This window comes from the organism of the source record quoted next, unplaced genomic scaffold (genome assembly GCF_019419815.1).
Source record: "Pyrus x bretschneideri cultivar Hongxiangsu unplaced genomic scaffold, Pyrus_bretschneideri_v1 Contig50, whole genome shotgun sequence".
Classification (NCBI taxonomy): Eukaryota; Viridiplantae; Streptophyta; class Magnoliopsida; order Rosales; family Rosaceae; genus Pyrus; species Pyrus x bretschneideri.
Genome location: NW_025999788.1, coordinates 2,167,341 through 2,181,425, shown reverse-complemented (window position 1 = coordinate 2,181,425; position 14,085 = coordinate 2,167,341).

The window sequence follows — 14,085 nt, the reverse complement described above, 5'->3', positions numbered from 1 at the left end:
TGCTTGCTTTCCGTTTCTTGGTGACTATGTAACTAACAAGTTGCAACCTAGATCATTGTCTTGTGTTTTTATTGGATACAGTGCTTAGTACAAGGGATATCGCTGCTTACACCCACCCACTTGCCGAGTTTACGTTTCTCGGCATGTTCTTTTTTATGAGAATGCGTTTCCCTATGAGCAGCTTAGTGTTTCTTCCAAGGCTAGGGAATCCGAATTGGTGTTTATTCCTCATGTCACTGTTCCTCCTGCTGTTCCCATTGATGCTGCAGTTCCTTATGTTGATGCCCCACTAACAAACACCTCTCAACTTGCTGCCCCACAACCCGACATGCCTCAGCCTGCAGTTCATGATGCTGCTCAGTCTGCAGCTGCAGATGCTGTTGCCCTGCCGCCACTTTCTCCTACACATGTTGAAGCGGTGCCTCTTCATGCGCCGTCTCCTCACCGTGGTCCACACACTTGATCCAAATCAGGAATTTCTAAGCCCAAGGTGCGCTCATTTTTTGCCTCCCGCCATCCAATTCATGTTTCAGTCAAGCTTCTCGATCTCTACATTGGCAACATGCCATGGTAGACGAGTTTAACACTCTTCTCAAGCAAGGAACCTGGACTCTAGTGCCTCATATTCATAACATCAATACCATGGGGTGTAAATGGGTTTTCAAATTAAAGTGTAAATCCGATGGATCGATTGAACGGTATAAGGCGCGCCTCGTCGCCAAGGAGTTTCACCAGCAACCAGGGGTTGCTTTTTACGAGACTTTCAACCCCGTTGTCAAACCAACTACAATTCAGACAGTCCTAAGTCTTGCCGTTTCTTTTGGGTGACCTCTTCATCAACTAGACATAAAAAATGCGTTCCTTCATGATTCGCTCATGGATGAAGTGTACATGTCGCAGCCTCGAGGATATATTGATCCTAGTCGTCCTAACTTTGTGTGTAAATTAAATAAAGCCATTTATGGGCTCAAGCAAGTCCCACGGGCTTGGTTCCAACGTCTCAGTACGTTCCTCATACACTCTGGTTTCGTTCAGAGTCGTGCTGATAACTCCATGTTCACTTTTCATAAAGGTTCAGTAATTCTCATCTTTCTCATATACGTGGACGATATTGTTTTGACTAGTAATTCTCCTCCTTTAATTCAATCTTTCATTCACACATTGGGACTTGAATTTGAACTTAAAGATTTGGGCAAATTGCATTATTTTTTTTGTGTTGAGGTATCCTACTTACAAGCGGGAATTCGATTGACACATACCAAGTACACTCTTGAACTATTACAACACAGTGGCATGCTTGAATGCAAACCGTGCATCACTCCTATTGCGGCCAAAAACCAACTCTCTGCACACTCTGGAACCCCCTTACCTGATGCCACTAGTTATCGTCAACTTGTTGGTGGCCTTCAATACTTGACGTTAACTCGACCGGATATTGCATTTGCCGTTCAAAACGTTTCTCAATTTATGGGTTATCCCACTTCTGAGCATGTGGATGTTGTGAAACGTATTCTGCGATATCTAAAAGGTTCTCTGGGTATGGGTATTCGCTTGTCTCCATCTCCATAACCCTTCCACCTTATTGCATATTCTGATGCGGATTGAGCAGGGTGCCCTGACACTCACCATTCCACCACCGGCTTCTGTATATTTTTAGGGAATATTTTGATCTCCTGGTGTGTCAAGAAACAACGAACGGTCTCCCGCTCAAGTGCCGAGGCTAAATATCGAGCTCTTGCCTTTACATGTGCTGATACAATATGGATTTTAAGTTTGTTACGTGAGCTCCATGTTCCAGTTTCCAAACCAGTTTTGATGCATTATAATAATTTAAGTGCCACTTACATGGCTGTCAATCCCGTGTTTCATGCTCACACCAAACACATTTCTTTGGATTTTCATTTTGTTCCGGAGCGAGTTGCGGCTAGCATTCACAAGGTTCAGTTCTTACCTTCTATCTCTCAGCTCGCTAATATTTACCTTCTATCTCCCAGCTCGCTACTATTTTTACGAAGGGACTCTCCAAGTCACGCTTCCGACTGTTGTGTTCAAACTTAGTCTCCTCATCGGAGTCAAGTTTACGGGGGAATGTTGATAAGGATAATTAGTTGTTATTTTATTTTTTATCTTTCTGCTGTTTGTTTGAAATTCAAATGTATCATAGTTATCTCAGGACTCTTATACTGATAAGGATGGTTCTTGTATAAAACGTTGTAACAGCTTACATATAATTCAATGGGAATCCGTAAACTTCACATTTCCATTGGAATTTGGTGCACAAGTTCTTGATTTCTAGCTACCTACCTAACCATATCTCTAGAAACTTCTCGATTTATAGTCAAGCAACATGTCATCGTGAATTAGTGATGGTGATGGCAGCATTTTGGAGTCATCATCTAAGTTTTTAAGTATGTGGCATAGGTTTGGTTTATATATATGGTAATAGTAATTGTAGAATTTTTCAGGTCAATGGGTCCACCAACACTAATACCGTCTTCACTTTATCACCTACTCAATCCTCAGGTATGAGGTTTTATCACAAAATGCCTCAATGTTAGTTAAAGAGGGGTATTTCTATTTAAACTGCTTTATCTTTGGTCCTTTGTCCGATGTGGGACAAACTATGTTTCAACAGTAATACATGCAGAAACGAACAATATATAGCTAGGTTTTATTAAAAAAAATATTATCTTAATGAGTAATCCCTACCTGGGAACTAGTGGAAATCAACGCCCCTCTCTTTACCGTTTTGGCATGTTCAACTAGAAGGCGGCCCCTCTTCATATTTCTGAAAAATAAATTTGACTAACAAATGAATATTTAGTTATAAATATCCATGTGAGGATGGCTAATTACGATTAAAATAATCTTATAGTATTCAACTTGTACTCTGCGAGTAAAATCCTGTTTTAAATCGGTCACTGACATATTAGTACTTGGGAGAACAAAACTTCTGGGAAAAGAAAAGAGTTTGGTGTGTGTATAACTACCCTCGCGTTAGGAATCTTGGATTGCTTGCAAAATGCTAGTCAAACTTGACGTAAATATAAGTATTTTAAATAACTGAGATAATGAAAATTGACCAGATCCAGGTTGGGAAGAACCCATATGTATGTGCTCCGAAGTAGAGACGTAACCAATTAGAGGCATTGGAATTGGGAAGTATACGCAAATATTTGACGTAATGACTTTTGATCACAATGCGAGTTTGGTATGAGTGGTTATCAATTTTTGGAAACTGAGGTCGGGTGAACTGAACTGAACTGAAAGCTCCATGCACTTTTAACAGTTTAACGTACCTACTTCACTGTCTGCTTGAGAGAGAGAGAAATATATATATATATATACACACACACACACACATATATATATATATATCTCTCTCTCTCCTACCTACTTAAAGGTCGGTAAGATTAATGCGTATAATTCTCTTCTTATTGGTAGAACCTTTTCATCTGGATAAGAATTAATTTGGACAAAATTTAGTGCATGTAGTATGAAATACGTAACCTTGAAGGTTATGAAACAGACAGAATTACATACGTTATAAATACACTAGAACCCTAATAAAAAAAGAATAAATTAATGAAAAAGACTTCAAATTTTTGCATTTGAATCAAATTATCTATTAATTTTATTTAATGATAAGAATAAAAAAAATAAAAAACACAACTTGCTGGGCGCGCATACCCTCCACCCCCCCCTTCCCCTTTCCACATTCTTTTTTTTCTACCTTTGTCAGCTATCATTAAGAGATTTTTTTTTAGAATAAGAAAACGACTTCAAATCGAATTACATATCCCAATTTTATTTTTGTGCTATTGTTTTTCAATAGTAGTCAGATGATGAGATATTTTTTAATGTGCTTGGAATACGGGGTGGTACACTACGTGTCTCTATACAAGTGATAAGATTTTTGTGTTAAAAATTAATACCATATAAAATAAAATTTACCACCACTTACATAATAACACGTGGTGTACCACTAGTGTTACAAGCATAGGGAAAAATTTCTCCAAGATGACAACCAAGCTACAAAAATTGGATGGAGAGCTACATTTAATTATTGTAGGTATGTAAAAAAGGTGAGGGAATTTTAATTGGGTAATTGAAAACAACTTTTCAAATTAATTACTGAGAACATAATCATCTCAAGGTTTTGATCCAAACAATCACGTATGGATCTATCATTTTAGGCGCAATGGGTGCTTTTACAAGACTAAAAAGTGTTTAAGGTTCAAACCTTATGAAATTGAACCAAGAATTAGACACTATTTATAAAACTTGACCAATAAGTAAACACTATTTATGAACTGGACCAATAAGCAAACACTATTTATGAAACTAGACCAATAAGTAGACATTATGTATGAAATTGGACTAATAAGTTGACACTATTTATGAAAGGAAACCAAGAATTAGGCACTATTTCTAAATCTAAACCAATAGGTGGAAACTATTTATGAAACTGAACTATACACTATTTATGAAACTAGGTCAAGAACTAGACACTGCTTATGAAACATGACCAAGAACTAGGCACTTTCTGAAACTAGACCAATAACTAGGCACTATTTATGAAACCGGACCAAGAAAGAGACATTATTTATGAAACTGCACCAATTACTATATATTATTTATGAAACTAGACTGTAATGCCCTGGCAAGTGATTTCGGAATTTACATTTAGTGGTAGGCCAAACATAAACTCTTGTTTACTTACTACTATTAATCACAATTTATTTAATAAATTCTAAATTTCTCACAAAATCTGTAGCTAAATTTATTTACCAAAAACATAAGGTTAATCTTTAAACTAAACACCCAAACCCTTTTCTTCTTTCTAATTTTCGATAAAGATAAATCTCAATTATTTTAAGGATGCATCTAACTCCTGTTAGACTGTCTACGTACCCTTGAACGGGAGCAAGCCTTACATAGTTCACCATTCATTTTTAACCCATTTTCCAAATCCTTCAAGTAACTACCAATCACAAAACTAGGTTTAGACAAATGAATCACACCAAATGAATATCATACATGGATTTACAATATCAAAATTAGCTTAAAAAGATAGCTTCGGGCCTCGGGCCATGTGCCGCCGTGGGCGGCGGTTTCCGATGAACGAAAATTCAATTTTCGACCAACTCCAAAAATTACCAAATTTTACAGGCAAGTAAAAGTCAATGACAGAAACCAACTTTCATACCTTGGCCGAAGTCCAATTCGGCCAGAAAACACCTGAATTTGGCCTCGATCCGTCGGAAGCCCTAGGAGTGGGTGCTCTTGATTCGACCCAAGACGAACCTTAACGCCTTGACCATTACTTGGACTTTGTTCCTAACATTGAGGGGAGACTGTTGGTGGTGGTGATGGATGGAGTTAGCTTCAGGTTTTGGTGAATTGAAGCCAAACCCGTTGCACCCACCGTGTAGTTCCTCTTAAAATCAATCCAATTTCATTAATTTTCGAGTGTAAATGGGAGAGAGAACGACTGGGTTCAAAATAAGGATCATTTTGGCACCAGTTCTGTCGTCAATGGTGGTCAGACTTGGAAGGTAAGGCCGGGTCGAATCGGCGAAGGGGGTTTCAGTTTCTTCCTCCCCTTCTACCTCATTTCCCCTCATTTTCTCCTTTCCTGATTGGTCCCCCTCCCCCCTTCTTCTCTCCCGCATCTCTCATTTTCCTTTTCTTTCACGTTGTCATCTAGTAGCTTCTAAACTTCTCTTCTCCTTTTTTTTGTTTTTGTTTTTGTTTTTTTTTTTAAGTCTCTAATTTCTTTGTTTCAACTCCGCTTCTGTTGACCCTAAAAACTACCAAGCCTACGTGGTGTGCAAGCCGAGTAATTAATAAGCTAACTACGTCATTCAGTTGTGTGCGATGCGTGCCAACTTGTCGGCCGAGCTCGGTACGTCCTTCGGTTGTGTGCAATGCATACCAACTCATCGACCGAGCTTGGGCAAGGAGTAAAATATGCTGGTGTGCATTGGGCACGCTGCTGACTTCTTGATCTTGAGACTGCGGTCGAGGAAGGAACACATCTCGGCCTTCGGGTTCTAAAGCCTGAAGACAAGGCTGCTAGTTCTGCGAAGTTCAAATATCAAATTCGGCTTCCAATGTGCCAAATGTTGTAACCTGTAACACCTCACTTCGCCAATAAGACTGATGAGACCTCTACCAACAAGGACTTGAAAATCCTTGTCGACCGAGACTTGGATATGTAATCAGTCGGCCGAGAAGCAGTGTTATTTATCCAAACTAAAGCTGCTCCTTGATCGACTGATTCTACAGCTCTAGTACTGTTTATCCAAACTGAAGATGTCGCCGATTGCCTTCATAGTGCTGTTTATCCAAACTGAAGATGTGTCAACGGGAAAAAGAAAATAAAAATCTCAAGGTTGTTGAGAAGTTTCGCGTAGAGCGAGAGTTTACGCAAGGTAATTTGTGTGTTGAATTTAAAGGCCTTTCCATGTTGCACGACCTCTTTTATTTATAGTAACTAAAAACTTACTAGCTAACCCGTGTAGTTCCAGTTGAAAGCAGAACACTTTCCCAAAGATAATTATCACAAAAGCCCTTGCCATCATCTTGATATCTTGAAAGGGTTGGCAATTGCACTTTCCTTCTATTAAGACTAGATACACTAGTCACTTGATAAGGCTCAAATTTGGAATTGTAGCCAACTCCAAATTTCCATGTACCATGTGCCATATCTTTTCACTAATTCATCAGATCATCATGATAATTCCAGTTTAAACTAGAATATGCCATTGCTAGCAAAGTGACGAATGTGGCATCTCCTTTATTTTTGCTCGTATGCATCCATGCATGCAACGCAACTTACAAAATAATTGCACCAAATTCATTTGCATTATCCCATCTTTTCAACTAAATGCAGGCCATGCATTATCAAAAGGTTCAACCTGATCACATCTCCCACCTTTGCATGATGTCTTATCCCTAAATCCTGATAAGTACTGTTTTTCCGCATTGATTAGGCCGCGAACAAGCCATGCTGCACACAACACGTAATCACATAGAGTCTTTATACAATGTAACTTCTTTCATTTATTTGACTCTCAAGCCGTAACCACAAGATAATTCCCATTTTAATAAATTTCTAATAAAATGGTAATATCAATTAGGGCCTCTTAAAGTACTCGGGTCGAGTGTGTGCAAAATCACGGCCTCTTAATAGTCAGAGTCATCCAACGCCCTAAAGCTCTACTCATCTAATGGCCTCGATTACTCGGGTTGATAGTGTAATTTTGGGTCCAAACAGCTTCACAAACGGTTTTAGCCTACACTTTCGTAGGGTCGAGCTCTATCCATATATATCAAGAAATACGATAAAATATATGAGAATAGAAATGCGTCATCGTATAATTACATTGACCAATTAGGGGCATTTTTGTTATTTTCTACCTAACGAAAAATTATATGACAATAATAATCAAATCAAGGAACGCAATTCCATATTTTCCCCATTCAAAATTCATAACCCTAATTCAATTTATTTTCAATTTGCTCCACATAACCATACACATAACTAATTTATATTTTAATTTTTCAGAGTATTACATAGACCAATAACTAGTGTCGTACCGTTCAGTTTCATAATAGTGTTCAATTTCATAAATATTGTCCAGTTTCATAAACAGTGTCTGTAGTGGATGGACGGGTCCTGCGCGTCAAGTCTATTTTTTTATTTATTTTTTTTAAATTGTGTCATTAAAATTTAAGTTCTTTTTGTCATTTTTACTAAAATTTAAGGGTTTTTCATTAATATTTAATTCTTTTTCATTAAATAAAATTATAGCATGATTTTTTGTTAATATAAACTTAGCCCAAACCATTTTCATGAAAACTTCCAACAAAAAAACCACCTCCTTTGTAATGTTACATAAAATAATAATATAAATTCCTTCCACAATTTTCTGACCACTCTCTCTTTACCTCTGTTTTTCCTCCTACCATTCTCACAGGCTAGGGTTTGTAAAGTGTGTTTGTGCGCGCGCGCGTGTGTAGGGTTTTGTTTCTTACAAATTAATTAACCTTCTAATATTGATGACGTGAATTGCGCGCTGGAGATGCTCATTTTTTCGGCTTCTGTGAGGTGTGTTTATTTTTCCTCACTGTTTATGGCCCGGTTTTATTTTCGTTGTTTATTATGTATTTGGCATGAATCTTCTAGTGTTTGGAGTTGTGGTCATCCAAATTCAATGTATTTTTCCCCCTTTTTAAATTAAATTTCCTCTTTGTTCTTCTCATTAAAAATTAACGCTGATGACATGAATATTTAATCTGTGATCATGTACATTTAGGGTTAATTACACTAACACCCCCTAAGGTTTATCCAGTTTTTACAAAACCTCCTCACGTTTGAGACATTACACTAACACCCTCTCATGTTTTAATTCACTTTCACATGACCCCTTTAGTCAAAATTATACTAATAAACTAACAACTTTACCTTTATAACTAGTACTTAAACAATAAAAAAAATCTTTATAATTTATACAAAAAATAAATTAAACATTAAAATAGTATCACCATCTTCATCTTCTGTTTCCCTGCTAAGAATGCTTATGAACAATGGGATTCTACTTCATAAGCATTCTGCTTGCATCCATAAGAAAATAATTAACAGCAACAATGTTTCAGTTTCATGAAAAATTACTTTGATATGCCAAAAGAAGTCAAGAGGCGCAAGAGGAATCAACTAAATTTGCAACTTGTAATTAAATTTCTTGTATTTTGGTCTAATTCTATTCTTTTGAACCAAAAAATAAGCAGACGGTTGCCTTTCTTCCTCAAATTAATTTCCAAAGAAAAGAGTAAAACGAGAATTCCTGAAGAATAATGAAGCATAAACCTACTGAATAACTTATAGTTATCATAAAGTTCATAACCTCTATGCCCGTAGAGCCTTGGATGCCCCTCCCATTTTGTGAAAGCCCTGATATCATTGCATTCCAACTTACTGTATCCCTCGTTGGCATCCTCCTACACATCAGACTGTTGTCTCCCAAATTCCCACACTTTGCATACATGGTTGAAAGAGCACTTCCAATTGGTACTACAAGACTGAACGCATACTTGATGGTACGGGCATGGATTTGCTTTCCTTGTCCAAAAGCACTAAGACTCGTCTTAACACAATGAAGAATCAGCAATAAACTCACAAATGTTGAGATGAAGAAGATGAACAGTTTTAGACAAATTTGATTTCTCTCTCTAATCTCTCTCTACAAATCTGTATCTTCTCTCTTTACAAACTGACTAGATATTACTCAAAACTCTACCTTTTAACTCTCTCTAAGACAATGACTTAGAGAGTAAGCTATCAATCACATGTGCATAGCACATGACACATACAATCCTATCTAATACCATGTGCACAACACATGCCAATTACATTTGTATCCAATACCCCCCCTCAATCTTAAGAGGGATAACCCAACTTAAGATTGAAACAATGTCTTAGAAAATCAGGTTCGTGCAAGCCTTTGGTGAGAACATCTGCAATTTGGTCCTTGGTACACAGATACTGAATGGAAAGATCCCCTGCTTGGACCCTTTCGCGAACAAAATGATAGTCAGTTTCTAAATGTTTGATCCGAGAGTGTTGTATAGGTTTCAAACTGAGAGCAATTGCAGATTGATTGTCACAGTAAAGAACTGGAGGAGAGGATAGACACACATGTAAATCTTTAAGAAGTAACCGAATCCAAGCAATATCGGCAGTTGTATGAGCTATAGGCACTCCGAGAAACAGAAGATTGCTTCTTGGATTGCCAAGAGATCGGATTGTCCCCCAGAAAAACCACATAACCAGTGATAGAACGCCTAGTATTCAAATCAGCTGCCCAGTCAGAATCGCTATAGGCACTTACTGATAAAGATCCACCAGAAACATATGTCAAACCATTACAAACTGTACCCTGCAAATATCGCAGAATCCTCTTAACCATGGCGAGATGCACATCAGTTGGAGTACTCATGTATTGACACACAGTGTTAACTGCAAAAGCAATATCTGGATGAGTAAAGGTAAGATATTGCAAACCCCCTACCAAACTGCGATATAAGGTAGGATCAGACAACAAGGTACCATCAGTGGTTAGAATCTGATTATGAGGTTTATAAGGGGTGGAACAACACTTACAATCATTCATACCAGCTTTATGAATAAGATCTTTAGCATATTTCCCTTGGTTGATAAACAGATCATCATTGGACTTGTAAGTAATCTGAAGACCAAGAAAATAAGATAACTTCCCCATATCCTTCAAATCAAAGACCATACTAAGATTAGTAATCACAGATTGCACCAGCTCAGAATTGGATCCTGTGATGATAATATCATCAACATATAACAGTAAAATGACAACCTGATCACCTTTGGTCTTCACAAATAAGCTGGAATCTGAAAGAGAAGCTTGAAAACCAATTGCAAAGAGATAACCAGTGAACTTCTCATTCCAAGCTCGAGGAGCTTGTTTGAGGTCATACAATGATTTCACCAGCTTACAAACATGTGTAGGGAGCTTAGGATCAACAAATCCCTGAGGCTGTTTCATAAACACCTCATCTCGTAATTCCCCATGTAAAAAAGCATTTTTAACATCTAACTGTCGAAGCTCCCACTTGGAAGTGACAGCTAATGCTAAAATCAATCTCACAGTAGTATGACGAACTACAGGACTAAAGGTCTCCATATAATCAACACCATGTTCTTGATTAAAACCCTGGGCTACCAACCGGGCCTTAAATCTAGAGACAGAACCATCACTATTACGCTTAAGTTTGTACACCCATTTACTGCCTATAACATGCTTTTCCCCAGAATTAGGAACGAGAATCCAAGTACCCTGAGATTGAAGCGCATCAAATTCCTCTTGCATTGCCAACTGCCATTGAGGAATTTGAGAAGCTTGTTTAAAACTGGATGGCTCAGAAACATCCGTAATGTCAGCAAGGAAGGTAAAACCCCCTGAAAAATGAGAGTCATCTGCAAGATTTAAGGAATGAATTTGAGGAAAGGAAGTAGTAAGAGCAGAGTAATCCTTGCGAGTGATAGTGCATGTTCGCAGTCTGGTTTGAATACCCTGTGAAGACATTGAACTGGGAACGGAGCTTGATTGAGGGACAGGCAACAAGGGATTGGGACCAGAAAGAGTAGCAGCAGTTCTGACTTCTGAAGCAGGACCAGCAAATGAAGGTATGCCTGTACTTGGAGAAGCTGGAGACAAATGTTGATTAGCTAAAGAACTGGAAGAGTCACTAGGAGAAGTGTCAGGATTAGCAGATATCTGAGAACTGTCTTGTGAAGCTGGGAAATACATCACTACTGGTCTAACAGGAATAGAAGAGGAGGATGAACCAGATTTCTGCAAACTGAGCATCTCCTCATAAGGAAAGGAGCTTTCATCATACAATACATGTCGAGAAATAAGAATCTTGTATGTGACCATATTATAGCACAGAGAGCCTTTATAACCATTCGAGTACCCCAGAAAAATACATTTGACAGATCTGGATTGCAGTTTGTTGACATTATAAGGTCGAAGATAAGGATATATAGCCGAACCAAACACCTTCAAAGTAGTCAATACAGGTTTCTTGCCATACAATTGTTCAAATGGAGAAATCATTTGCAAAATCTTACACGGCATTCGATTAATCAAGAAAGCAGCATGAGCAACAACATAATACCAGAACCTGTGTGGTAATTTAGCCACTGACAAAAGAGTAATAGTTGTTTCAAGCAAATGACGATGCTTCCTCTCAGCCATACCATTTTGCTGAGGAGTGTATGGACAAGAAATATAATGCAACATGCCATTCTTCTCTAAATAAGCCTTAAAGGAAGTATTCACAAATTCTCCACCACCATCAGATTGAAACACCTTGATCTTTGCATTGAATTGAGTTTCAACATAGGCACAAAATTTAACAAAAGCACCAAAGACATCTGATTTATTGAGGAGAGGAAAAATCCATACAAACCTAGTAGCTTCATCTAGAAAAGAAACATAGCATCTATAACCACCAAGAGGCAGAACTGGAGATGGTCCCCAAACATCACTATGTATCTTATAAAATGGAATATCTACCCTATCAAGCCTCTCTGAAAAAGGTAATCTACTCATCTTTCCACAAACACAATAAGAACAGACTTGAACATGTTCATCTGGACTAGACACTATATCAGAAGCTTTAAGCATCGCAGCAAGGATTTCATTGGACGGATGACCCAAACGTTGATGCCACAAAGACTTTTTCACAGTATGTCCTAGAAAGACAGAAGAAACACCACCTGAACTGAACAATGTAGGAAACACACGTACTGGAATTCTGAACAACTCTTCTTGGCTACTCTTTCCGTGGTATAGAATTGCCCCTGTTGCCTTGTCCTGCACAAAAAACTGAACATCATCGCAAATGAACCAGCTATGATTCTCCTTGCACAATTGTTTAACAGACAAAAGATTGACAGTAAGCAGCGGCACATGTAAAACATTTTTAAGGTGTAAAACATGAGACTGAGTAGACAAGGTAGTACTGCCAATATGTTTGACTTCCAAACCTGCACCATTACCAACAACTATCTTCTCATTTCCTTCATATGGAGTAACCTGATTGAGAACATTAACATCAGGACTCATGTGATGAGATGCACCTGTATCAATGATCCATGAATCACCATGTGCATTCATACCAGACAAATCACCAGGATGAGCTTGAGGTGTATTCAGAGGGAAGGAAGGAAACTGTGATGCAGAGGAACACATAGGTGCTTCAACTGGAGGTGAAAACCCTTGATAGGCATAGTTAGCAGACAAAGAGGGAGGTGGCTGATGGCCTTGATAAGCATAATTCGATCTATGTCTGCAGTTAAGTGCAATATGACCTCTTTTCCCACAAATCTGACATTCTTGAACACTCGGACCATTTCCAGAATCATTCCTATAAAGACAAGTAACAGCAACATGCCCCTTTCGAGAACAGATCTGACACTCTGGCATCTGCTCATACCTGTTAAAAGTATTACCAGACCAGGATTGCCATGAAGTACCAGACCTTGAATTATTGAACCGAGGTTTGTAACCACCATTATTCCTGGGTCGAAAATTATTAGACTGATAAGGTCTCCCTCCATGATTACCATTAGATCCATTATAGTGATAACTAGAATAACCACCATTATTTTGCGAAGAACCAGGACCATTAGAACCATACCCAGAATTAGATAACCCTTGAGAAGAAGAACCAGAAGTATTCGAACACAAAGAACTACTAGTGTCAGAAGTACCAGTGGAAGAATTGGTACTAACATACATAGCAGCCATGCCCTGAACCAAAGACTGGACCCTTGACTCAATAGTCTTCTCAGCACCAAGCAACTGTACTCGAAACTCTTTGAAAGAAATGGAAGTATCTCTAGCCAAAATTACCATACGAATCGTATCATAATCAGGAGGTAAACCACTGAGAGCAGCAATGATAAGATCATTATCAGAGATCTTTTCCCCTGCAGCCTACAATTGATCCTTAATTTCTTTCAACCGTAACAAATACTTATCAATTGTATCACCTCATTTTTGTAGAGTGTAAAGCTCAGCCTTCAAGTGATTGATACTGACACAGAAAGATAACGATCTTGCAAAGCTATCCAGGCTTCTCTGGAAGTTTTACAACCAACCACATGTTCTATAGCATCATCACTCAAGGTTGCGATTAAAAGACTCAACAAAGCCATATCTGTTTTAATCCATGCCTTATAGAGAGCACTAATCTCAGTTGTAACACCCATCTCAGGAGTAAGAACAAATTTGGGTGGACATACAGATTCACCAGTAAAATGATCAAACAAGTCATACCCACGTAAAACAGACGTAAACTGAAAATTCCACTTTATGAAAATCTCATCAGTAAGCTTGATAGTAAGCATACCCAGCAAGTTTTCAATCTTCACTAAATCCGACATGATTACACAACAACAATAATCTGAAACAATATAGACACTCGAATGTGAAGAAGAAAAGCCCAGATACCAAATTGCAAGAAACACCCAACTGC